The following is a 24,731-nucleotide window of genomic DNA, read 5'->3' on the forward strand; positions in this document are numbered from 1 at the left end:
ACACATCAGCCAAAATATAACTGAAGACTTAGGGTCAGCAATCGCTCTGCAAGTAATTAGTTGACCAATATAATCAAGCTCTGTAAAACGGCATTCCAATAACATGTCACTTGTTTTGTCGAGTGATTTGAGTTTTTCAATTATCCTGCTTCAGTTTACTTGTTGTATAAATTGAAAATGTAATAAATACACATCATGCTGACGTGTGTTCCTTTAATTTTCATAAATCATGCCCAGTTTGAGAAATTCTTTCAAAATTTAATTAAAAGTCAATCATTTGCAAAAACATAATGGCCCAGTTGCCGCAAATGTTATTGTTCCAGGTTCCACTGAATTCCTCTTGATTTTGCTCCGACCTGTAGTAATTAAGTACAACAATGGCACAGTCTGTGGAATAGTCGCACAAATCAAATATCGCCACGACTGAGCCGACACAGACTACATTTGACCATAAATTACCATTCACTCACATTGTCCAGGAGCTGTGTCCATTGAAGGAATTCATTACTTGCCTGCAGTTGCAATACCCACCTGTACCAGGTGTGAAAAATAATCATTCAAACTGCAACAGGTGATGATGCATCAGTCAGTGCAGAGCAGCTTTCTAACTGTGGTAAATGAAGTATTGGATTATTGTGATAACGTATTTATTTGCACTTACAAACGTTTCAGATGTTTCTTAGTGATGTCATTTATTCCTCCACCACTTGATCCCAAGCACATTAATTGGCGAGGGATTTGGAAATGACAAATGTCCCCCAGCCAGATACTGGTGAGAAAACAACTGTATTGATCTAAAATCAAAGGCTTGCATTTATATAGTAACTTTCACAACCTCAGGTTGTCCTATATAGATGATAAAGTGCAGCTGAAGTCTATCACTGTTGTAAAGTAGGAAACGAGGCAGGCAATTTCTTCCCAGCAAAATCTCATAAACAGCAATATGCTAACATCCAGAGTATTTATTTCAGTTGTTGGATTAGGGATGAGATATTGGCCAGGACTCTGGGGATATCTACCCAGCTCTTCTTCAAATTGTATCATCGGATTGTTTACATCCCCCAGAGAGGACAGTCAGAGCCTCAGTTTAAAGTTGCACAAATTGTGATCTATCGGCCTCGCCGCTCCTGACTCGGGTCACGTGGCCTCTCGGGGGATTTACCCGCCTCGCCTCACAAAATCTAATGAAATCTTGCAAGGCGCTATGATCTGGATGCCGCCCATTGAGGTCGAGATGGGGATTTGTATATTCCAGTCAGTAGTTAGTCTCACTTGAATATGTCTACGCTGGACCCAGCCAGCGCCCGGGGTCAAGTGACCTTGCCTCAGAGACCCCGTGCGGGAGCCATTTTGCACTGCTTTCCACAAACATGGACCCCTGGGGGAATCTCCGAGCTGATGGGGGGGCCCTGGGTGGCACCCCAATCTCTCCCTGCACTGGCAAGTGGAAATGGGACTAGGTGCAGCCTGAGCTGGGCATTTCCTCGCAAAGGCCCGGAAATGAATCAGGGTGCTGTTTAATAGCGGTGTTGTTCTTGACACTTCCAGAGCAAGGTAAATGTGCCTGACACGGGTCCCGGTTTCAATTCCATTAAGCCGATATCTCCAGCCGTGCAGCAGAGGCTCCCTCAGTGGCTGCACTGGAGTTTCAGCTCAGAATCTCTGCTCAAATCTCTGGAATAAAACTTGGGCTCATCACCTTTGAACTCAGCAGAGAGTGCTAAGTGCTGCAGCCTGGCTGACCCCTTAAATATCTGTTTAAAGGAAGAGAGTGGATTGATCCCTTAGAGAACGAAAGTGGGGAAACTAACACTGTAAAACAAGGAAACGTGAGAAACTTTGTGAGTATTTTTATCTGTTGTCACAGCAGAAGACACTAAAAGTATCACACAGCTAATAGCAAATCAAGGCGGAAAAGCAAGAGAGGAACTTAAAATAATGATTGTCACCAGTGAAAAGGTTTTAATTCCTTCATGGGATGTGGGCATTGTTGGCTGGGCCAATGTTTGTTGTCCATTCCACAGTGCTGTTGAGAAGATGGTGGTGAGCAGCCATCTTGAATGATTGCAGTGAGGTGCAGGGAGAGCCACAGTGTTGGCCTCTTTGAAAATGGCTCGAGATCAGGACTGTGTTGCTGAACCACATGGTAGCCGTGGCCGCTGACACCCAATTACAGGTACGTCTGCCTTCAATCCCGACGCAGACTTCAACTGAAAATTCGACATCTGCAAAGGGACGTGGAGAGGTGGAGTGAGTGGGTAAAAATTCGACAGATGGAGAGTAATGTGAGCTTGTCTACTTTGGTCGGATGATTATTATTTATATGGAGACTGCAGAGTGGTGCAGTAAAAAGGGACCCGGCTGCCTTTTGACATGAATCACAAAGAGTCAGCATGTAAGATGTACACAATTATGAGGGTGAGAGATAGAGTGGAGAGGATGAAATTATCTTCCTTAGTGGGGAATTCTAAAGCCAGGAGTTTATTGAGGTTTGCTGACTTCTTCAATGCAGTCAGATTTAGAAGGTATTGCAATTATTTTGAGGTTCTGCTTTGCTAATTAATTAAAGGTAGATCTGGCTTCTTGAATCGAGTAACACTGATTCTGAAAGAGCGAGAGCGTCCATCAGTCTGCTTCCTCGGCTGAGGACTTTTTGCCACCACCTGCGTCACTTGCAATCTCTCTGAAGCGGCTAGCCAGCTTTGTCGTGAAATACTTCGCCCAGAAAGTTTGTGTGTGTCCGTCTATGGCAGGCATTGTTCAAATATCCAGCACTTTGCATTTTTAATGCCTCTTCCTTTGACAGCTATGTGTTTCGATGGATGTCTGAATTATAGAAAAGGTCTCTCTCTTCACACTTCCCTGAGAATGATTTGTTAGTTCCTCACCTTGACCTTGGAAGGTGGACTTGTCCTTTTTAAAGCAGTTTGCCTGCCTCTGTTCAAATAGCAAAATTTCCTTTCGGTTGAAAAATCATATTTTCAAGAATTAAAGGGGCATAGCCTCGTGACAACACCTGAGTGATTTACTCGCTTTGGAAGCAATTCAGACTATGTTCTCTCGGCTGATTCCTGGGATAGAGGGATTGTTTAGCATGGGAAAATCGAGCAGATTGGGCCTATGCACACTGGAGTTTCGAAGAATGAGAGGAGCTGGTATTGAAACATTTAATATTCCTAACATCCTTGATAGGGGAAATGCCTGTTGGGAAATCTAGAACCAGGTGGGGGCGGGGGGCACAGTTTCAGAATAAGGGCCGGGATTCTCCCCTACCCGGCGGGGCGGGGGGTCCCGGCGGGATGGAGTGGCGTGAACCACTCCGGCGTCGGGCCGCCCCAAAGGTGCGGAATTCTCCACAACTTTAGGGGCCAAGCCCAAACCTTGAGGAGCTAGGCCCGCGCCAGAGTGGTTGGCGCCCCGCCGGCCGGTGGGAAAGGCCTTTGGTGCCACACCAGGCGGGGCCGAAGGGACTTCGCCGGCCGACGGATGTCCCGCATGCGCCGGAGCGTCAGCGGCTGCTGACATCATCCCCGCGCATGCGCAGGGGAGGGGGTCACTTCCGCATCCACCATGGTGAAGACTATGGCGAACGCGGAAGGAAAAGAGTGCTGCCACGCCACATGCCTGCCCGCCGATCGGTGGGCCCCGATCGCGGACCAGGCCACCGTGGGGGGCACCCCCCGGGGCCAGATCGCCCTGCGCCCCCTCCAGGACCCCGGAGCCCGCCCGTGCTGCCTGGTCCCGCCGGTAAGGTAGGTAGTTTGATTCCCGCCGGCGGGACCGACATGACAGCAGCGGGACTTCGACCTATCGCGGGCCGGAGAATCGCCAAGGGGGGGGCCCGCTGACAGGCGCGGCGCGATTCCTGCTGCCACCGAATCTCTGGTGCCGGAGACGGCGGGGGCGGGATTCACGCCGGTTCCCGGTGATTTTCCGACTCGGCGGGGGGTCAGAGAATCCCACCCAAGGAGTCTCCTATCTAAGGTGGAGATGAGGATGAAATTCTTCTCACAGTGGATCCTTAATCTTTGGAATTCTGTACTCCAGAGAGCAGTGGAGGCCGGGCTATTGAATTAGAAAATGTTTTGATCTACAAGAGAGTCGAGGGTTATGGGGGGAAGGCAGAAGAGTGGCCATTATCAGATTAGCCAAGATTTTATTGAATGGCAGAGCGGGCTTGAGGGGCTGAATGGCCTAGTTCTTCTTTTATTTAGTTTTTATGTTGTATCGCATTAATTCTCATTCTTGAAAGTTGTTCATTAAACACAGTAGACAAATATCTTGCTTCTTACTTCATTGAATTGTTTTCATCCTTATTCAATGCTGACCTGAATGGAATAATTTCCTCCACGTGCAGCCTTTTTGTGAAGTTAATGATACTCATTGGAATTTCGCGAACCACTTTGAAACCTGTTAAAATGCAAGGCTTCAAATTAACACGACCCACAACAACTGAAATCTGTAACCGTAACTTTGACTTTGAGTTACAAATACTTTCTCCACGGTTCATATATACAATGCAGTTCAAATGGCAAAGATATTAGTAATCGAGAGTTACGAAATGTCTTGCTATCAGTGATTCACAAAATTTGTCTCTACATATTTTTTTTTGGAAGGCAACATTAACCTGTTTAAAACTGATGGGTTCACATTTTTATTTGAGTTGTTCTGGGGGGTGAGATCTTCTGGAGCTGGGGCCTGGACACATGTGATAGACAGTCAATGGGCCAGAAAGGATTGCACAGAATATAATCTCTACACATACAGCATTGAGGGCCTAAAAAAGTGAGGAATTTATAGATAAGAATTTGAGACTCAGAAACACACGACTATATTCAAACCCGCGTTACTTACAGCCCTCACCCATCTTTAAGTGCCTTGTCCATCCTGCTACGATCTTTCAAAACCTGGAAAAGTCTGCTCTCAAATCTCAAAATGGTTAAAAAAAAACTTGAATCTCCCATTGCCTTAAAAAAAACACCCTAATTAAACAAAATCCACCATTCAGGGAGCAGCATTTCCAATCCTTTAGCCCTGGGTTATTTAAACAAGTGAAGTCATTGTGATGAATGGTATCAGTAGCTGCTGTAACGGTACCTTACCTTTAATACATTGGCCCTTTAAGACCGGGCTTGGAACCCTGGTGGGCTCCGCCTCTGGCTCCGCCCACAGGAAACGGTATATAAGATGAGGCTCACTCGGCAGCATGTGATGAGCACACTTCTCGGCTGCTGTTCAGTTCTCTGATGATTAAAGCCTTTGAATTACCGATCTTCTCTCCTGTGTCGTAATTGAGGGTATCTCAGTCATATTGTCTCTGTGTACAGTTGTTGCTATTAGGAAAGTGTTAGTAAGAGCCTCATGGGCTGAGTAAAAGGAGCTTGTGGCCTGTATTTGTCTCACGGGCCACAAAACCACCACCAGAAAACCAGCCAAGAGAATTTCATATCAAAATGTTAACATATTAATTTCTAATACCAACGCAATGATTTGGGTGTGCCAAGCGCTTCAACCTACTACAGGGACCCGGCAACGACTCAGCACACACTTTTGTTCAACCTGATCAATTTACCTTTTACAGAAGCTTTCCATTGCTGCTGACCGCAGCTCTGAAAGTGCCAACAAATCTGGAGAGTAAATAAAATAGTTCTCCGCTCACCAAAAGTAGCAAATGTCACCCAGGAGGCAGATGTGGGCTTTTTCTTTAATGGTTGTATAAATACAAAGTAACTCACAGGCTCCTACTGTTATCGTTTTCAACATCCTTCTAAATTAGTCCAGCAACTGGGGAATATTGTGACTGTTAAATAGCTGGTGTTTGTGAATTTACAGCATTCTTGGTTTTGAAGAGAATCTGACAGCAGTAGAAATAACCCTGTTGCAGTGTTACCTCAAGTTGTCGCTCTGCGGGGTGAATACAACATTCCAGTTCTAGTCAAACTTCAGCATACTGCTTGTTTTGATTTGCTTGATACTCAATATTGCATGAAGCTTGGATATTGAACACCGGATAAAATAAACATTCCTGAAGAAGTCATTTTAGAATATAGAACAGTGCAGCACAGTACAGGCCCTTCAGACCACTATGTTGTGCCTAATTTATTTATCCTAATCTAAGATCAACCTAACCGACAATTTACTGCTGTCCATATGCCTGTCTAAGAGTCGCTTAAATTTTGTCACAGCTTTTTTTCTTGTACTCATCAGGAAAATCGCACGAATACCATTGTCAGGGAAACCAACCATTTCATACTGTACAACAAGAGTGTTGAATGATTAGTAATTGGAAACATTTGCCATGGAGAATGCACTGGTTAATGGTGACTGACCATTAACTACCAAGTGTTGTTCGAAAATTTAAACCAGGCAGATTGACTCTGATTGTTTAAGGTGTTGCCATGAGGAATGAACCAGTGAATGGCTATTCTGCCAGTGTTTTTGGCTGGACACACTGCTGGGAGGAGGGTTCCAGTGAACGGCTATTCAGCCAGTGTTTTTGGCTGGACACACTGCTGGGAGGAGGGTTCCAGTGAATGGCTATTCTGCCAGTGTTTTTGGCTGGACACACTGCTGGGAGGAGGGTTCCAGTGAATGGCTATTCTGCCAGTGTTTTTGGCTGGACAGACTGCTGGGAGGAGGGTTCCAGTGTGACAGACACATGAAGAAAATGATTGTGCTTTCTGGTGGCAGCAGCTCCGAGTGGTTCAGCTTCAACTTGTTTTGCAGCTGAGGGCAAGGCCAGAGCATGATGTAGTTTTGGAGGTTCTACATAAAGAGGTGCTGTACAAAGGAGTGGAGAGTGTCCCTAATAGGAAAGGTGAACATGTCTATCTTCCTGATCCCAGGAACAAATGAGGAAGGAACCGACTCAGATTTGTTCATTTTCCCGATACTGAGTGCACAGTCGGCGCAGCACCCAACAATGTTGGCTGCCTGCTCTCAAAGACATCAGGCGCAATTTAACGGGAAAAAGGATAGTCCTGTTTTGGTCGCATTTAGCAAGTGCCGGTATTAAACTGAACTCCGCTTTCTTTCCCTCGGTGAGGAAGGCCCCACTCAGGTCACACCCACCTCATTTCCAGCACTGAGCTGAGCCTGTAGGTGCAGGAAAATATTGGGGGGTCATTTTTCAACCTTGTTCCAATCTCTCAACCCCTTCCCCTTCATCCGGCCCCTGGGGCCCCTCATGCCATAAGCTGTGTGTTATGGGATCCTCGAGCACCACCCCCCCCCCCCCCCCCCCCCCCCCACTGCACCTCATAAGGGTAGGGCACACCCAGGCCCGATCCTTGGCACCTGGGCACCTTGTCACTGCCATCCTGGCACACTGGCAGTGCCCCTAGCAGGGTGACACTGGCACGATGCCTCGGTGACAGTGCCAAGGTGCCTGGGTGGCAGCAGGAGTGCCAGAGTACCTCCCTGCCCAGACCCCAAACACCCTGGGGTCTCCGATGGCCTGGGGAGACACTCCCCCCCCAGGTACTGTTAACACTTTGTCCCCGGCTGTGTGGACCAGTGCTAAACAGTCCATGGTGAGGTGTCCCAGGTTGGGTATTCGGCCCAGGCTCTGGGAGAATCCGGCGCAAAACATATTTAAGTGAGCTGAACTGCTTACATAACCTAAATCTTCATGGTGGGATCCTTCTCGTTAGATCTTGCAAGGCATTCTGAGCATTGCATATCTCGCGAGAGGCCACTCGCGAAATTTAACGGCCACTTTTTGTGTCACAGGGTCGGGCGCGGTGTGGCCGTTCAATCGCGTCCATCAGCACTAGTGATGTCTAGCAGCAGGGGCGGAAATCTCCATTCCTGTGGCTAAGTGCCGGCATCAACGGAGAATCCGCAGATGATTCACGACCGGAATATCGGCACGAACCCCTCACCGATTCTGGTACCTGTGAGGGGCTAACATCTGCGCCACGTGGAACACCCGCGGATCGTACGGAAAACAGCTGGAGACCCGCCTGCCCCGAATCCGGCATCGGAAGCCATTCTCCGTCCGATCGCCAATCCCGATTTTGGGCTACAGAGAATTGCGCCCCACATTCTTTATACTTTTGTGAAAAGATGGCATTGGTTTTCTTGCATCGCACAATGGTATAAACCATACACACTGGTTTATAATTTAATCAAAGATGCTATACAGAGCGAAGCACTGTCTGTGAAAGATGCTGTCATATTTTGGATAACTTCTATCAGTGTGTGATTCCCATTTCTGTCTCCACTTGAGATCATTGCATCCCCTCCCCCCACTCAAACAAATTGGCATTGATCCCAAGGGATTTAAAGGTGAAGTGTGATATTAGTAACGATGCTTTAATGGATTGTGCATCAATCTAAAAAAAATCCTCCATCTGCTATTTTAACAAAGACACTTGTGCATTGATATCCCTTTGTGCGCTATTCATAAACCTATCTTTAATGAATAGCTCTATGTATTATAGAGGAGTCTCTCCATTGTATACATGGAGATCAGAAAAACTATTTTGTTTCAGATGACCTAATGTGTTTCTTGAAATGACAAACAGGCAAATGTGATATGAATGTGTTATCATGTTACTGCTATTAATCAGCAAGCTTTCAACCTGCGAGCATTTTGTTCACTGCTGGTGACCCGAGATGGCTTATTTGTCGGCATTGTTGATCTGTCACACTGTACTGATCAACAACTATTAGCAGATTAAATATGATGTAATCCCATAAGTGGCATTAATACTGTGAGCAAATATCTACATGGTGATGAATGATAAGAATTCTTGGTCTGCCATTGTTAATTATAACAAGCTCATGAAGTGTGAACAAGTCTTTCATTGAAAGAATTATCCCAAATACCTCAGAACTTCACAATGCTGCCGAGCACATTCATTCTCCAATGTTTTTTCACTGATTTTCGACAGTCAAAAATGCAGGTGAGATCTTAACATTAATGCAGCAGTTTGAATCTTACTGCAAGATGTTGATGTGTTCGTGTTTTAGTGGGGCGCAAGATGCAAGCGAATAGTTGACTCTAATTGTGAATGGTTGTCTTTATTTTAGAATTGAATTCAGTATATTAGATATTCAGCAGAACAGTTGCAAATGCAGATAAAATTGGTGCAAATATAATGCAACAATCAGATCTGGTTAAAGCTTGTTATTAGAATAACAGTAAATATCGCAACCTGTGACTGGTCAACACTCTGACCCTGTGTTCAGTAAATCTGGCCACCTTCAGAAAGTGTCGGCACTTTCACACAAATGAGTCTGTGAAGGAGGAGACTGAGACACTCAATGGATGAAATGTCATCAAAAAGCAGATGGGATAATCGTGAATTAGTCAATGGTGTTCACAGCCTGCAGTTCATTACAGATCAATGATTCAGTAGCCCGGTATAGTGCAAAACCCAAGGTTCAAGCGCCTGCCTTGGATGTAATGACAGTGGCTAAATTCCCTACCACCTGATGCCTCAACGTGAACGACGATCGAGCGGAAAATCAGGCGTCCAGCCAAAATTCAGGTTCGCACCCGATGCCGAATCGCGATGTCCGGTACGCCTTTGATGGTGGTAACAAGGTTCACGCCCCTCACTGGGGCAAAACCAGCATTTATATTCATTTAAATGTGACTCGCGGGTTCGACCCTGTATCCTCCGGGCCCCCGCGATGCTCCACCCCTCTCAGGCGGAAGTCACGTGAGCGCGATTTACTCCAGCATTTACAAACGGGGCTGGGGGCCACGGCTGCTGAGGGGGAGACAAGGTAAACAAAGTGTGAAAACCTGTACCGCTTGCTGGGGTCGGGGAGAGTAGCAGGGAGCAATGTGCTGACCGCTCCTTGGATTCGGGCTGTCCCCCTCGGGATTGGGGTCGCTCCTCGGGATGGGGGTGTTCCCCGCGGAATCAGGGGGGGGGGGGGGGGGGTCTGGCTCAGACCCTCATTGCTGCAGTCTGTGTTTTAAATGCAGCCTTTTGTACAAGTTCCAGGCCCCAGGCTGCTCACTCTGCTGACTGCTCACTGTATCCTGTAAATGTTCACAAAGTCTCAGGTCATTTGGGAGCCCACCCAGGCTGCCCCCATGGAATCCCTCAGACCCCGGCTGACCCATCACCGGGATGGGCGTGGCCAAGCTCAATCAGTGACCCACCAGCTGCTGCCACTCCTCAGTTCACTCATTAGAAGCTCAGCCCCACTGCAGGGGAATAGCAGAGCTCACCCCAAACAAACAATACATGCACCATGGCCATTGGCACCCTCCCTGGCACACACCCTCCTCAACCCCTCCACCCTCTACACCCACTCCAGCCTCTACACCCACACCCCCTCCACCCTCTACACCCTCTACACCCACACCACCTCCACCCTCTACACCCTCTACACCCCCATCCACCCTCTACACCCACACCCCCATCCACCCTCTACACCCACACCCCCATCCACCCTCTACACCCACACCCCTCAACCCCTCCACCCTCTACACCCTCTACACCCCCATCCACCCTCTGCACCCACACCCCCAGCCACCCTCTACACCCACACCCCCAGCCACCCTCTACACCCACACCCCCAGCCACCCTCTACACCCACACCCCCTCCACCCTCTACACCCACACCCCCAGCCACCCTCTACACCCACACCCCCTCCACCCTCTACACCCACACCCCCTCCACCCTCTACACCCACACACCCTCCACCCTCTACACCCACACACCCCTCAACCCCTCCACCCTCTACACCCTCTACACCCACTCCCCCATCCACCCTCTACACCCACACCCCCTCCACCCTCTACACCCTCACCACATCCACCCCCTCCACCCTCTACACCCACACCCCCATCCACCCTCTGCACCCACACCCCATCCACCCTCTACACCCCACCCCCTCCACCCTCTGCACCCACACCACATCCACCCTCTACACCCATCCCATCCCTCACACCTTTCAAACAGAGGATTGAGGCAAGTCGCAATGTTGGTGAAAAGGTGCTTAATCGCGACTATAAACAATTGTTCTTCCCTGACCCCCTACCTCTAGCCTACCACCCACGTAAACTTAACTGCCGCCTAACTTCTACACCTCACATGGCCCATGGCCTACTTCTAGGTGTGACCCCAGACAACACACCAGACATAGAGGGTCTGCCTCGTATCTTGCCCTCTGACCTGAGATGCCTTTGGCAGTCGACCTCTGGAGGGTCTGGAACTGGAGGGGCCAGGTCAACTTTTGGGTGTCACAGTTGATGAGGTGTCATCCTGTTTTGCCCGCTGCTCATCGGATGTGACAGTGTCAGGTGGGGGGGGGATTCAGAAGCACTGACCCCACCACTGTCGTCTCTTCCACAGTGCTCCCAAAATATCTGAGCTCTTCAAATTCTGGCCTCTTGTGCATTCCCAATATTAATTGTTCCACCATTGGTGGCCGTGTCTTCAACTACCTGACCCCCTCTGGAATGCCCTCTGACACCTCTCCATCTCCCTCACTTCCCTCTTCTCATTAAAACCCACCTTTCTGACCAAGCTTTCAGGCACCTGACCACATAGCTCATTATACATCATATATTTGTTTTCTTTTTTTTTGAAATAATTTTTATTGAAAAATTTTGATTTTATACAACATTGACACACCTTAGTAAAATACCGAAAATAACAATAATATTAACAATCATATACATTCATCCCACCTCCATGAACAACACAGCATTTTAACAACAATGCAAATTAACATACTATAAAGTTACAGAATAGACTCTACAATAGTGCCCCCCCCCCCCCCCCCCCCCCCCCGGGTTGCTGCAGCTATTGACCAAGTTACCTATCTCTGAGCCAGGAAGTCCAGAAAAGGCTGCCATCATTTATAGAACCCTTGTATTGATCCTCTCAGGGCAAATTTGACCCTTTCCAATTTTATAAATCCCGCCATGTCACTGATCCAGGTCTCCACGCTTGGGGGCCTTGCATCCTTCCACTGTAGCAGGATCCTTCGGCGGGCTACTAGGGACGCAAAGGCCAGGACACCGGCCTCTTTCGCCTCCTGCACTCCCGGCTCTACCGCAACTCCAAAAATCGCGAGTCCCCACCCTGGTTTGACCCTGGATCCAACCACCCTCAACACCGTCTCCGCCACCCCCTTCCAGAATTCTTCCAGTGCTGGGCATGCCCAGAACATATGGGCGTGGTTCGCTGGACTCCCCGAACATCTGGTGCACCTATTCTCACCCCCAAAGAACCTACTCATCCTAGTCCCGGATATGTGGGCCCGGTGCAGCACCTTAAATTGGATGAGACTAAGCCTCGCACATGAGGAGGAAGAGTTAACTCTGTCCAAGGCATCCGCCCAAGTCCCATCCTCTATCTGCTCCCCGAGTTCCTCCTCCCATTTAGCCTTCAGCTCCTCCACTGATGACTCCTCCACCTCCTGCATTACCGTATAGATGTCAGACACCTTCCGCTCTCCGACCCACACCCCCGAAAGCACTCTGTCCATCGTCCCCTGCGAGGGCAGCAAAGGGAATCCCTCTACCTGTCGCCTAGCAAACGCCTTTACCTGCAGGTACCTGAACATGTTCCCTTGGGGAAGGTCAAATTTATCTTCCAGTTCCCCCAGGCCCGCAAACCTCCCGCCAATAAACAGGTCCCTCAATTTGCTGATGCCCGCCCTTTGCCACCCCCTAAATCCCCCATCCGTGTTCCCCGGGATGAACCGATGGTTGCCACCCAGTGGAGCCTCCATCGAGCCCCCTGTTTCCCCCCGATGCCGTCTCCACTGTCCCCAGATTCTTAGGGTCGCCGCCACCACCGGGCTCGTGGTAAACCTCTTAGGGGAGAGCGGCAACGGTGCCGTTGCCATGGCACCCAGGCTCGTACCTTTACATGACGCCATCTCCATTCTTTTCCACGCCGCCCCTCCCCCCTCCATCACCCATTTACGCACCATTGACACATTGGCTGCCCAATAGTACTCCAAAAGGTTGAGCAGCGCCAGCCCACCTCTATCCCTTCCTCGCTCCAGGAACACCCTCTTCACTCTCGGAGTCCCATGTGCCCACACAAAGCTCAAAATACTGCTAGTCACTCTCCTAAAGAAGGCCCTGGGGATAAATATGGGCAGGCACTGAAAGAGGAACAAGAACCTCGGAAGCACCGTTATTTTGACAGACTGTACCCTCCCCGCCAACGACAATGGCAGCATGTCCCACCTCTTGAACTCCTCCATCTGATCTACAAGTCTGGTGAAGTTATGCTTGTGAAGAGTCCCCCAGTCCCTGGCCACCTGCACCCCCAGGTACCTAAAGATCTCCCCTGCCCGCCTAAGCGGGAGATATATTTGTTCCTAATGCTCCCATGAAGTGCCATGAGATGTTTCATTCAGTTGAAGGCACTATAGAAATGTAAGCTGTTGTTGTGTTAGGTAAGTGCTACCATTACCAGTCTTTATAGCAGAGAAAAATAAACTCAAATGTCAAATAGTCAGATGGTGGAAGTGCTGTGTTTTAATGTGTTCTCCTCCAAGGAGAAATTTGCATGAAGTTGATCAGTAAATTTTAAAAATATATTTTTTTGTCCACCTGGATGATGGATCTAAACTTTGAGGGAAGGAATGTATTTGTCATTTGAGATGGGAGTGAAAAACTAACATACAAATGAAGGCAGCAAGTTAAACTTCTTTCCTTCTTCCTTCGAGGCGGAGATGACCATGTTCATTATCTGGGGAGTTTGATAATGTTCCAGCGGGTACGTGGGTGATTGCAGAGGCCAATCTGTGCTCAAAAGGTTCTCCTGCAAATAGGGCAATGATAGAGCACACAATGCAATTTGGATGAGTTATTGTCTGAGAATTCTCTCTCCTTGTGTCTTCTCTCTGCCTCTTATATGCTGGACACACTTCTCCCAGGACTAAAAGTTAATATTAAAACTCCTAATTGGACATTCAGAGTGTCCTTGTAACACTTCCTTATAGAGTCCGACGTGTGCACTCCAGACTCAGGCTCCCCATGGATGATCCACTTTGCTAAGTGAAAGTGAAGCATTCTGGCTACATGACCAGCCCAACACAGTTGTGACTGTCTCAATGTGGTCTGGTTGCTTGGCTCGGGTGAGCATCTCCGTGTCTAGTATTTTCTCCGATCATCTGATCTTCAGAAACTTTCAAAGGCAGCTCAAGTGAAAGTGGTTGAGCTTCTTGCCATGGTTCTGGTACACAGTCTAAATCTTGTAACCTTAGAGCAGAATGGGCAGGGTTACTGCTCTATCCACTTCAGCCCAGTAGGCAGACTTACTCCTCCTCATTCCCCGACTGATGTTTGAAGTCTTCCGAGGGCTATATTTAACTTTGGCAATTCTTGTATGTGTCTCATTATCATACATGGAAGGCTCGAGAAAGTGTGCTGTTGAGATAAGTGAATCCATCCACTGTTTACCTGCTCTGGTCAGCAAGGCAGGCCAGCAGCGTGGGTTCAATTCCAGTACCAGCCTCCCCGAACAGGCACCGGAATGTGGCGACTAGGGGCTTTTCACAGTAACTTCATTGAAGCCTTCTTGTGACAATAAGCGATTTTCATTTCATTTCATTTTCATTTCATGGAGCTTTCCAGGAGCAGCTTGGTACATTACATTGACACAATTAGCCATGAGGTCCTTTGAATGGAAATAGGGAAATTCAGCTGCTGTGGGAAATTCTTCACAATGGCTCGATAGTTCCATGATGACATGTTCACACGTGTTCTGGATGATGTTGAGTCTCCTGATCAATTCCCGAACACTAATAGAGGTAAACAGGCAGCATGCTGGCGCCAACACTCGTCAGCATGTTTTCTCCACCTTGTTCTCCGATGTCTTCCATGATGGTGATCCTGGTATCGAAAACAGATATCAGATAGACCGGAAGCTGTCAATCTGAGAGGGCGCCAGGCAAAGACAAGATATCCAAGGACATATTTTCCACTTTTCTGCTTGTCAATGACTATGCAGTGTCTACCAGTCCAGAAACCAAATCGACCTCTGTCTTGACATTGAATATGTTCAAGACAGAGATCGATAGATTTCTGAATATTAAAGATATCAAGGGATACAGGGATAGTGCAGGAAAATGGCCATACTCTAATTGAATGGTGCAGCAGGCTCAAGTGGTCAAATAGTCAACTCCTGCCCCTAGTTCCAATGTTCCTCGTGCAGAAATTGAGTTCTGGACCCTTTCTGTAATCTTTTCTTTATTGCTTGTCCACTTGGCATCAATATTATTGTTGTTTTCCTTTGCACCCTCTTCAATACTAATGTAGCTTTGTTCTAATGTGATAACTAAACTAATTTGCATTGTGTATTAAAATCCTTGGTATGGTTTTTATTACTCTGGCAGTATTTAATCGGAATTTGTCAACTTTCTTACTGTTTCACTCCATATGTTGAGCTTTGAACGTAAGGTTACCGTTATCCCCAGGGTTCCTTCCTATGTCGTGTTGTTTATTTCATTTCATTGTATATTTACGTTGCATTTTGTCAGAGCAGAATTTTGGCAACTGGTAATCATTCCTCGATATCAAACACAGCAATATTTTGGTTTGAGTCAGAGCCAGAGGTCTGGACTGCATTTAGCATTGATGATCCAATCAACTATCCAGAAAAGAAAATGATGGTTCAACTGCTCAAGATGCTCTAATTGTCAATTAACTAAATCAAAGAAAAGGTTTTTTGTACATACACAAACCTAAACAGGAAAGAGAGCAGAATGTGCACTGGTGTGACAGTCCTTCCTGTCTATTCCCTTTGTTCCCAGTTCTTTAATGTTATTGGGAAAAGTGGTGAAAGGATTCCTGAGCTGATCATCAGCTCATTGGGCCATGCCATGAACGCTCCCTCCATGGCCAACAAATCCTGACGTTTATCCCAGGGTTTCTGCTCCAGAGGTAGGGGCACTGCACACTTGTAATGATATGTATACCCTAAGGAGAGTAAAGGGTTAACAAGATGATGTTCATGGATCTCAACACTAGATGGCATCACTGAGTAGTCTTATAAAAGGCTGCATCTCTAAGCATTCTGGGAGAAGCTTGTGGAGAAGGATAGTGCGAGGTTGAGTTCGAGTGTTGGTTGTATTAGAGTTACGTAATAGATTACTGTAACATAGATTCAATACTATTATTTTCTTAGCTATTACTTAGTAGAGTGTGGGAACCATTTAAAGTAATGTAAAATAAACTAGCTTTGTTTTAAATACATAGCTTGATGTTCTTTGTAAACACTACAACTTTTAGCTATCTTGGAGAACTATACAAGGACATCACACCACTGTGCCACAAAACCGTCTTTACTCAAAACATCAGCTCGGAGTCTCTCTCCACAGATGCTGCCAGACCTGCTGAGTTTTTCCAGTAACTTGCTGTTTTTATTATGCTTTCAAAGAAGGCCGATTTATATGATTACTTCATAATGAGACGTTAGTAGTCTTTCTTTCTAACTTTCTGACTTCTGTTGTCCCATTGACATCCAATAATAATCACTGAAGTTAGAAAAATATTCATTTAAATGGTGTTATTAATCAAAAGAAAATGTGAGTGAGTGCAGTTTTCAGCTTCAAAATGGAATCATTGCTTCCCCGTTAACTTCAACAATACAGTCATTATCATCTTGTAAGGGGCTGTTCCTAAGCACCTGCCTGTTTCGTGGGATAGGCTCATTTAATGTCCACATCAGATGCTCAAGTTAATTGGAACTTATACTGTGAAAGTCTCCAAGCATCATAGGCTGCTTTCCCCTTTGAGCTGGCCGACTTTGCTGATGATCGCGTTCTCCTGTCACCCAGACATGCCCATCTACAGAAGACTGACAGCGAGTCAGCTTTGCGAGTAGGGCTGGTCGACAAATAAGTAGCATCAGGACCCAGGCAGTGACCATCAATGCCAAGTCTACTACACTTAAAACTGTGAATGGAGTTCCTTTGGAGACAGAGTTTACTTACTGAGGCAATGTCATCAGCAAAGATAATGGGACCAAGAAGAACATATCAAAAGAAGAAGACTCTGCAAGGCTCACCATTTGCTCAACTTCAGCCCATCTGGAAGTCCCAGAAATGCAGCATGAAGACAAAGATTAAGCTATATAACAGCAATGCCAAATCTGTCCTACTGTATGGATCAGAGAGCTGGCGAGTCAGAAAGTCAGATACGAGTAAAGTAGAGACTTTTCACAATGGATGTTGAAGGAAAATCGTCTACATTTTCTGGCCAAATAACATCTCCGACTTAGACTTCCATGAAAAAGCTGCTGTTGCAGCATTTTCAGTGAGATCAAGCACCGCTGACGGTTCTGGCTTGGCCACGCTTTCAGAATGCCATGGGAGAGAATAGTCAAAGTGGCTCTTAAATGGACATCAGCAGGGAAGATTTAGCCAGGCAGGCCAAAGCCAACCTGGGTGAAATGGTGATGGCTGAGCTCAGTGAAAGGGGCTCTCATGAGGCAAAGCTAATGTGGATAAAGATCCAGAAAGTTAGTGGAAGTATTGTGTCTCGCAGGGGATGAGGAGGGTAGGTAAGTGCCAGGCTGCGATGAATGTGGTACTGAGGGAGTTCTGCGCAGTTGGCAGTGCAGTTGTTTGGCTGAGATATTAAACTAAGACTGCCGAACATTTCCATCGGTTCCGGGTAACCCTGTTCCACAGGTGATGTGAAGGATTCCTTCTCATTGACACCAAAATGAAGGGGCGAGTTATCTCTTAAGTCACAAACAAAATTTACTCCTCAACCAAAAACGTACCCTTCAGCTCACTCTGTCTCCCTGCCTCTGAGAAATTCCAACTCCGTGTGGCTTAGAGAAGCTGCTGTGTCGCTGATAGAATGGGTTTCTGAGAGACATCAACATAAAGGTGGCCAGCTCTTAGTAAATAAAATGAGGGACACTTCAACCGTGGGAGCAGGAGGAGGGGGAGGGTGTTGGTGACCATAAAGCCAATGGGGGATGGATTTCACCCTATACACACTGGGTTTGAGAGAAGGCCTCCAGAATCCGCACTTTAACCATTCTAATATTGAAGTGGCAGCTTGATTAATCCTACAGTACACATCAGAAAATGATTTATTTATAGAGTGGCTCTTAGCAACATCATCAATTAAGGAGCGCAGAGTTGTGCTCAGAATTCTCAAAGGCACTAGGCCGCAAACAGTTTTTCCCTTTGCTAACACCAAGTTTGTGACTGTGCCAAGTCCATCTTGGGAAGAAGACATTTTCAACCTGCCCTACTGGAAGAAAGACTAAATTCCTTGATCCAATGGAGATTTCTGGATACAGGGAGTAAAGCTTAAAGAATTTGGTTTCCCATGTTTCAAACCAATCTCCGTCCCTTGCTGTCTTTGATTAGGCCCTCCAAAGATCACAAGATCAGGGAATTTACACTTTAGAATCAAGTTAGGGAATTAATAGCAACTTTGCTAACTTTCATTTGAGGTTGGCTAAAGTTCAATTGGTGATTTCCCCTCAAGGTGACACAAAACATTGAAAGCCAACACAAAAGGGAGCATTTATTAAAATGGAGCTCATCAAAGCGCAATTAGCAATCATGTCTTTTCACCCTGGATGCACTGATTATAATTTAGCCAGGTCAATGGAAGATATTGACACAATATTGAGGAAAGATTCTTACAGATGATGTGGAATCTGTCTGGGTGGAGTTATGAAACATCAAGGGGCAAAAAGCATTCATAGGGATGGTATATAGACCACCAAACTGCAGTGGTAATATTGGGGATAGCATTCGACAGGAAATCAGACATACATGTGATAACGGAACATCTGTGATTATAGGTGACTTTAATCTGCATATAGATTGGGTTAGTCAAATTAGTCACGGTACAATGGAGGAGGAAGTTTTGGAGTTTATACTGGATGGTTTTCTGGACCAGTATGTTGAGGAACCAACAAGGGAACAGGCCAGCTTGGACTGGGTGTTGTGCAATGAGAGGATTAGTTGGCAATCTAGTTGTCAGAGAACCCTTGGGGATGAGTGACCATAATATTGTAGAATTCTTCATCGAGGTGAAGAGTGAGGTAGTTGATTCTGAGACCAAGGTCCTGAACCTCAGTAAAGGTAACAATGATGGTATGAGGCATGAGCTGGCAACGATGGACTGGGAAACATTACTGAAAGGAAGGACAGTGGACAGGCAATGGCAGCATTCAAGGAATGAATAGGTGAACTCCAAAAGTTGTTTATTCCTATTTGGCGCAAGGGTAGAAAGGGAACTGTGGCCAAACCATGGCTCTCAAGGGTAATTAGAGATAGTATTGGATTCAAAGAAGAGGCATACAAATTATCAAGAAAAAGAAATAGACCTGAGGATTGGGAACAGTTTAAAATTCAGCAAAGGGATTGATTAAGAAGGGAAAATACAATTTGGAGGTCAACTAGTGGGGAACATAAAAACTGACTGTAAAAGTTTCTAGGTATGTAAAGAGAAAATGATTAATAAAAATTAATGATTTACAGTCAGAAATGGGAGAATTCATAACAGGGAACAAAGGATTGGCTGAGGAACTAAATTTGTACTTTGCTTCTGTCTTCACAAAGGACGACATGAATAATGTACCGGAAGTTCTGAGAAAGACAAGTTTCATTGAGGAGCTGAAGGAAATTAGTATCAGTAAATAAATGGTTTTGGGGAAATTAATGGGATTCAAAGCAGATAAATCTCCAGGGCCTGGTAATCTTCATCCCAGAGTACTTAAGAAGTGGCCCTAGAAATAGTAGATCCATCGGTGGTCATTTTTGGAGTCTGGAATGGTTCCTACAGATTGGAGGGCAGTGAATGTAACCCTGCCATTCCAAAAGGTAGGTAGAGAGAAAAGAGCGAACTATCGAATGAGCCTAACGTCTGTAGTAGGGAAGTTGCTGGAGTCCATTATCAAGGATTTCATAGCACGGCATTCGGAAAGCAGTGGTGTAATCAGACAAAGCCAGTTTGGATTTAAGGAAGTAAAATCTTGCTTGACAAATCTACTGGAATTCTTTGAAGATGTAACTAGTAGAGTTGACCAGGGAGAATTTGTGGATGTGGTTTATTGAACTTTCAGACAGATTTTGACAAGGTCTCACACAGCAGATTAATGTGTAAAGTTAAAGCGCATGGGATTGTGGGTAGTTTCTTGTGATGGATAAAAAGCTGGTTAGCGAAAAGGAAGCAAAAAGTTGGAATAAATGGGTCTTTTTCTGATTGGCAGGCAGTGACCAGTGGGGTACTTTAGTGATCTGTGCTAGGACCCCAACTGTTCACATTATATATTAATGATTTGGACAAGGGAATTAAATGTATGATCCCTGAATTTGCAAATGATACAAAGTTGGGTGGGAGGGTGAGCTGTGAGGAGGATGCAGAGATACTTCAGTGGGATTTGTACGGGCTGAGTGAGTGGGCACATGCAAGGGAGCTTCAGTATAATGTGGATAAATGTGAGGTTATCCACTTCGACAGCAAAAATTGCAAGGCAAATGATTTGAATTGGTGTAAATTGAGAGAGGTGGACACTCAGTGAGACCTTGGTGTCCTCGTGCATCAGTCGCTGAAAGTAAGCGCGCAGGTACTGCAGGCAGGAAAGAAGGGATGTTGGCCTTTATAGCGGGAGGATTTGAGTACAGGAATAGAGATGCTTAACTGCAACTGTATAGGGCATTGGTGAGGCCACTCCTGGAGTATTGTGTGCAGTTTTGTGTCCTTATCTGAGGAAGGATGTTCTTGCTATGGAGGGAGTGCAGCGAAGGTTTACCAGGCTGATTCCTGGGATGGCGGGACTGTCATATGAGGAGAGACTAAGTCGGTTGGGATTAAATTCATTAGAATTTAGAAGAGTGACAGGGGATCTCACAGAAACTTACAAAATTGTGACAGGATTAGACAGGTACATTCTGAAAGAATATTCCTGAACCGTGTGGGAGTCTGGAACTAGGGGTCATAGTTTGAGGATAAGGGTAAATATTTTAGGACTGAGGTGAGGAGAAATTTCTTCACCCAGAGAGTGGTGAATCTGTGGAATTCACTACCACAGAAAGTAGTTGAGGCCAAAACGTTGTGTGATTTCAAGAAGGAATTCGATATAACTCTTGGAGCTAAAGGGATCGAGGGATATGGGGGGAAGGCGGATTCAGGGTATTGAACTTGATGATCAGCCATGATCAGAATGAATGGTGGAGCAGGCTTGAAGGGCCAAATGGCTTCCTTCTGCTTTTATTTTCTATGTTTCTATTCGGTGATGGGATTTTATGTTTATTTTTTTAATGCAAGACAGCGGGGAAAAACTGGAATGGATTCAAATGAGGCCGGGACATCAGTCTTCTTGAAGAAACAATAGTTGGGAAGATGGCAGTGTCAGTGTCCTCAAAGGATGACATCAAATAGGCCACACCGAGTCTGGGCTGTCACAACCAATTCCTGTGGGTGTTTGGTCACTGAATGAAAGTGTCCACAATTTGGCACTAATCATCAATCTCTCTGAGAAAACTGGGATCACGTGAAGGGTAAGGAAATGTCACACTGATGCAGCATGGGACTCTCTTTGAAGTTGGTGCTAGTTCACATTGATGAGACTAAATAGCTTTGGTCTACCTTCACGCAAGTGTTAAGTGTTAAAGTTTACACTTAATAATGTTCCATTCATCCCTTGCCTTCTGAATCTTACCAACATTCAAAACCAATCATTTTCCACTTGAGTGCAAACAGCTGTTAGACTGAAACTTGGGAGGGGGAAAAAAAATCCCATGTGTCCTTTTAAACTTGTATCCCTCATTCAGAATGCGGGCGGAATTCTCCGACCCCCCATCGGGCCGGAGAATCGCCGGGGGCGGCGTGAATCCCGCCCCGATGCCGGCTGCTGGATTCTCTGGCGCTGGTTTTTCGGTGGGGGCGGGAATCGCGCACACCGGTTGGGGGCCGTTGGTAACGCCCCCCCCCCACCGATTCTCCGCTCCGCGATGGGCCGAGTGGCTGCCAGTTTACGGCAGGTGTAAAATACATCAGGTCCGTGCCGGCGGGATCTGGCTCTGCGGGTGGCCTGCAGAGTCCTTGGGGGGGGGGAGGACACTGGGGATCTGGCCCCGGGGGCATCCCCCACGGTGGCCTGCCCCGCAATCGGGGGCCCACTGATCAGGGGGCGGGCCTTTGCCATGGGGACGCTCTTTCCCTCCGCGCAGGCCGCTGTAAAGCCGCGTCATGGCCGGCGCGGAAAAGAACCCCCCTGCGCATGCGCTGGGATGATGCAAGCACACGCTGGAACTCCTGCGCATGCGCCATCGTGCGCCAGCCGGCGGAGGCCATTCGGTGCCAGCTGGCACAGCACCAATCCCGCCAGTACCGGCATAGCCCCTGAAGGTGCGGAGGATTCCACACCTTCCGGGCAGCCCGATGCCGGAGTAGTTAATGCCATTCCTTGCTGCTGGAAGGGCCCGCCCCGCCGGGTAGGGGAGAATCCCACCCCCTGTTTCACCAACCTTGCATTAACTTGAGGTATATTGAGATAAATTACAAGCTCAATCCTAGCATTGCACATGATATCTGGCACTCATTCAGATTTCACTGCAGAACATAGATGACTCAGAAGAACCTCTAAATGTTGTGGTGTTGGAATGGGACTCATGCAATGTAATTATTTTGCAAAGTCAAATGAAGCATAGCATAGCTTTATCCACCACTTTACTAACACTTCTGCTTGATCTCAAAGATGTAAATTAAGGTCCAACGGATTAAATTAAATCCAGTAATGGTTAGCATGGATGATCCGGTTTGTTTAAACAGCGATGTTGCATTAAACACCGATGTTGCATTAAACAGCGTGTTGCACTAAACACCGATGTTGCATTAAACACCGATGTTGCATTAAACACCGATGTTGCATTAAACACCGATGTTGCATTAAACACCGATGTTGCATTTATGTTGGAGCTTGGCTCAGAATGGTGGAAAATTTAAGGTATTTTGGTTTTTTTGGAAAGCCCTCATTATATTTGTGCTTTGTGTTCAGCTGAACATTGTAATGAAAAACAATCGAGGGAATAGTTTCCTTATTTGATCTGCACTTGCATGTAGCAGATATTTCACTGAACCTTGTCTATGGAAATAATAATTCTGTTGCTGAATGTGGGGAAAGAGCTGTGCATCATCGCTATCTCCCAAAATAAACAGGAACTAAGCTTTGCATACAGTCCATCCAGTATCTGAAACAATCATTCCCTCTGCACCAGTACAGAGAGGCCACAGTGTGAACCATTGACACGATGCACTCCAGTAACTCACCAAGGCTCCTTCGAGAACTCCTCACAAACACTACTGCTCGACAAATCAGGGTGGCAGAGGCTTGGGAACACCATCTCTAGCAGTTTCCCTCCAAGTCACACAACATGCTGACCTGGAAGTAATTTTAAATTGCACTCACTGTTGTAATGCAAGTAACAGGGCAGCCGATTTGCATCCAGCAAGCTCCTTGGAATCTTTAATGTGACCACCTGAGAGGGCAGAGGGGGCCTCAGTTTAACATTTCACCCAAAAGATGGCACCTCCAAACGTGCAAAATCCGCGTCAGTCACATCAGCCGGAATTTCTGTGTTCAAATCCTGGGGTTTCAATCCACAACATTTGACAGCTGAGTGTCCAACAACCGAGCCATGGCTGACAGCTGAGTGTCCGACAACCGAGCCATGGCTGACGGTGAGTGTCCAACCAACAGAGCCATGGCTGACAGGCCACTGTCCAACCAACAGAGCCATGGCTGAGAGTGTGTCCGACAACCGAGCCATGGCTGACAGCTGAGTGTCCGACAACCGAGCCATGGCTGACGGTGAGTGTCCAACCAACAGAGCCATGGCTGACGGTGAGTGTCCAACCAACAGAGCCATGGCTGAGAGTGAGTGTCCGACAACCGAGCCATGGCTGACAGGTTCAGAAAGAAATATGGAAACAGGGAAAGAAAGGTTGGCTCAAGAGCAAGAGAAAATAGTCCGAAAATAAAAGTGAAAAAAAGCTGACAACATTTAAAATTTTACATTTGTAAAACTTCTAAGAACAGGTCACTAATGGGGCTCCACAGATTTAAATGTTTTAAATGAGGTGGGATTTCTGCACTGAGGGTGTTCAAAATAGAACTCAAATGATTTGCAGATATTAATGACATCAAGGGATATGGAGATAATCTAGGAATGTGGTGTAGAGGTGGATGGATGATCAGCCATGATCTAGTTTAACCAGCTCAATGGGCTGAATGGCCTTCTGTACTTTTTGATTATTTTTTGTGAACCCCCCCCACATTACACAAAAGGTGCTATACAAAGGCAAAGTGGTATTGTCATCTTCTGACTGAGCATTACATTCCATTGATCTCTGTAGTATAATTGAAATGTGTACTTTAATGATATATAATTAAAGATTCTAAATGCTAGAAAATGGGTGCAAATTTATTTAATCTCTGGGTTTGGAAGACACAGAACAAAGAAAAGTACAGAACAGGAACAAGCCCTTCGGCCCTCCAAGCCTGCACCAACTATGCTGCCCATCTAAACTACAATCTTCTACACTTCCTGGGTCCATATCCCTCTATTCCCATCCTATTCATGTATTTGTCAAGATGCCCTTAAATGTCACTATCGTCCCTGCTTCCACCACCTCCTCCGGCAGCGAGTTCCAGGCACCCACTACCCTCTGTGTAATAAAAAAACTTGCCTCGTACATCTCCTCTAAACCTTGCCTCTCGCACCTTAAACCTATGTCCTCTAGTAATTGACATCAATA

This window comes from Scyliorhinus canicula, chromosome 11 (assembly GCF_902713615.1).
Source record: "Scyliorhinus canicula chromosome 11, sScyCan1.1, whole genome shotgun sequence".
NCBI classification, from domain to species: domain Eukaryota; kingdom Metazoa; phylum Chordata; class Chondrichthyes; order Carcharhiniformes; family Scyliorhinidae; genus Scyliorhinus; species Scyliorhinus canicula.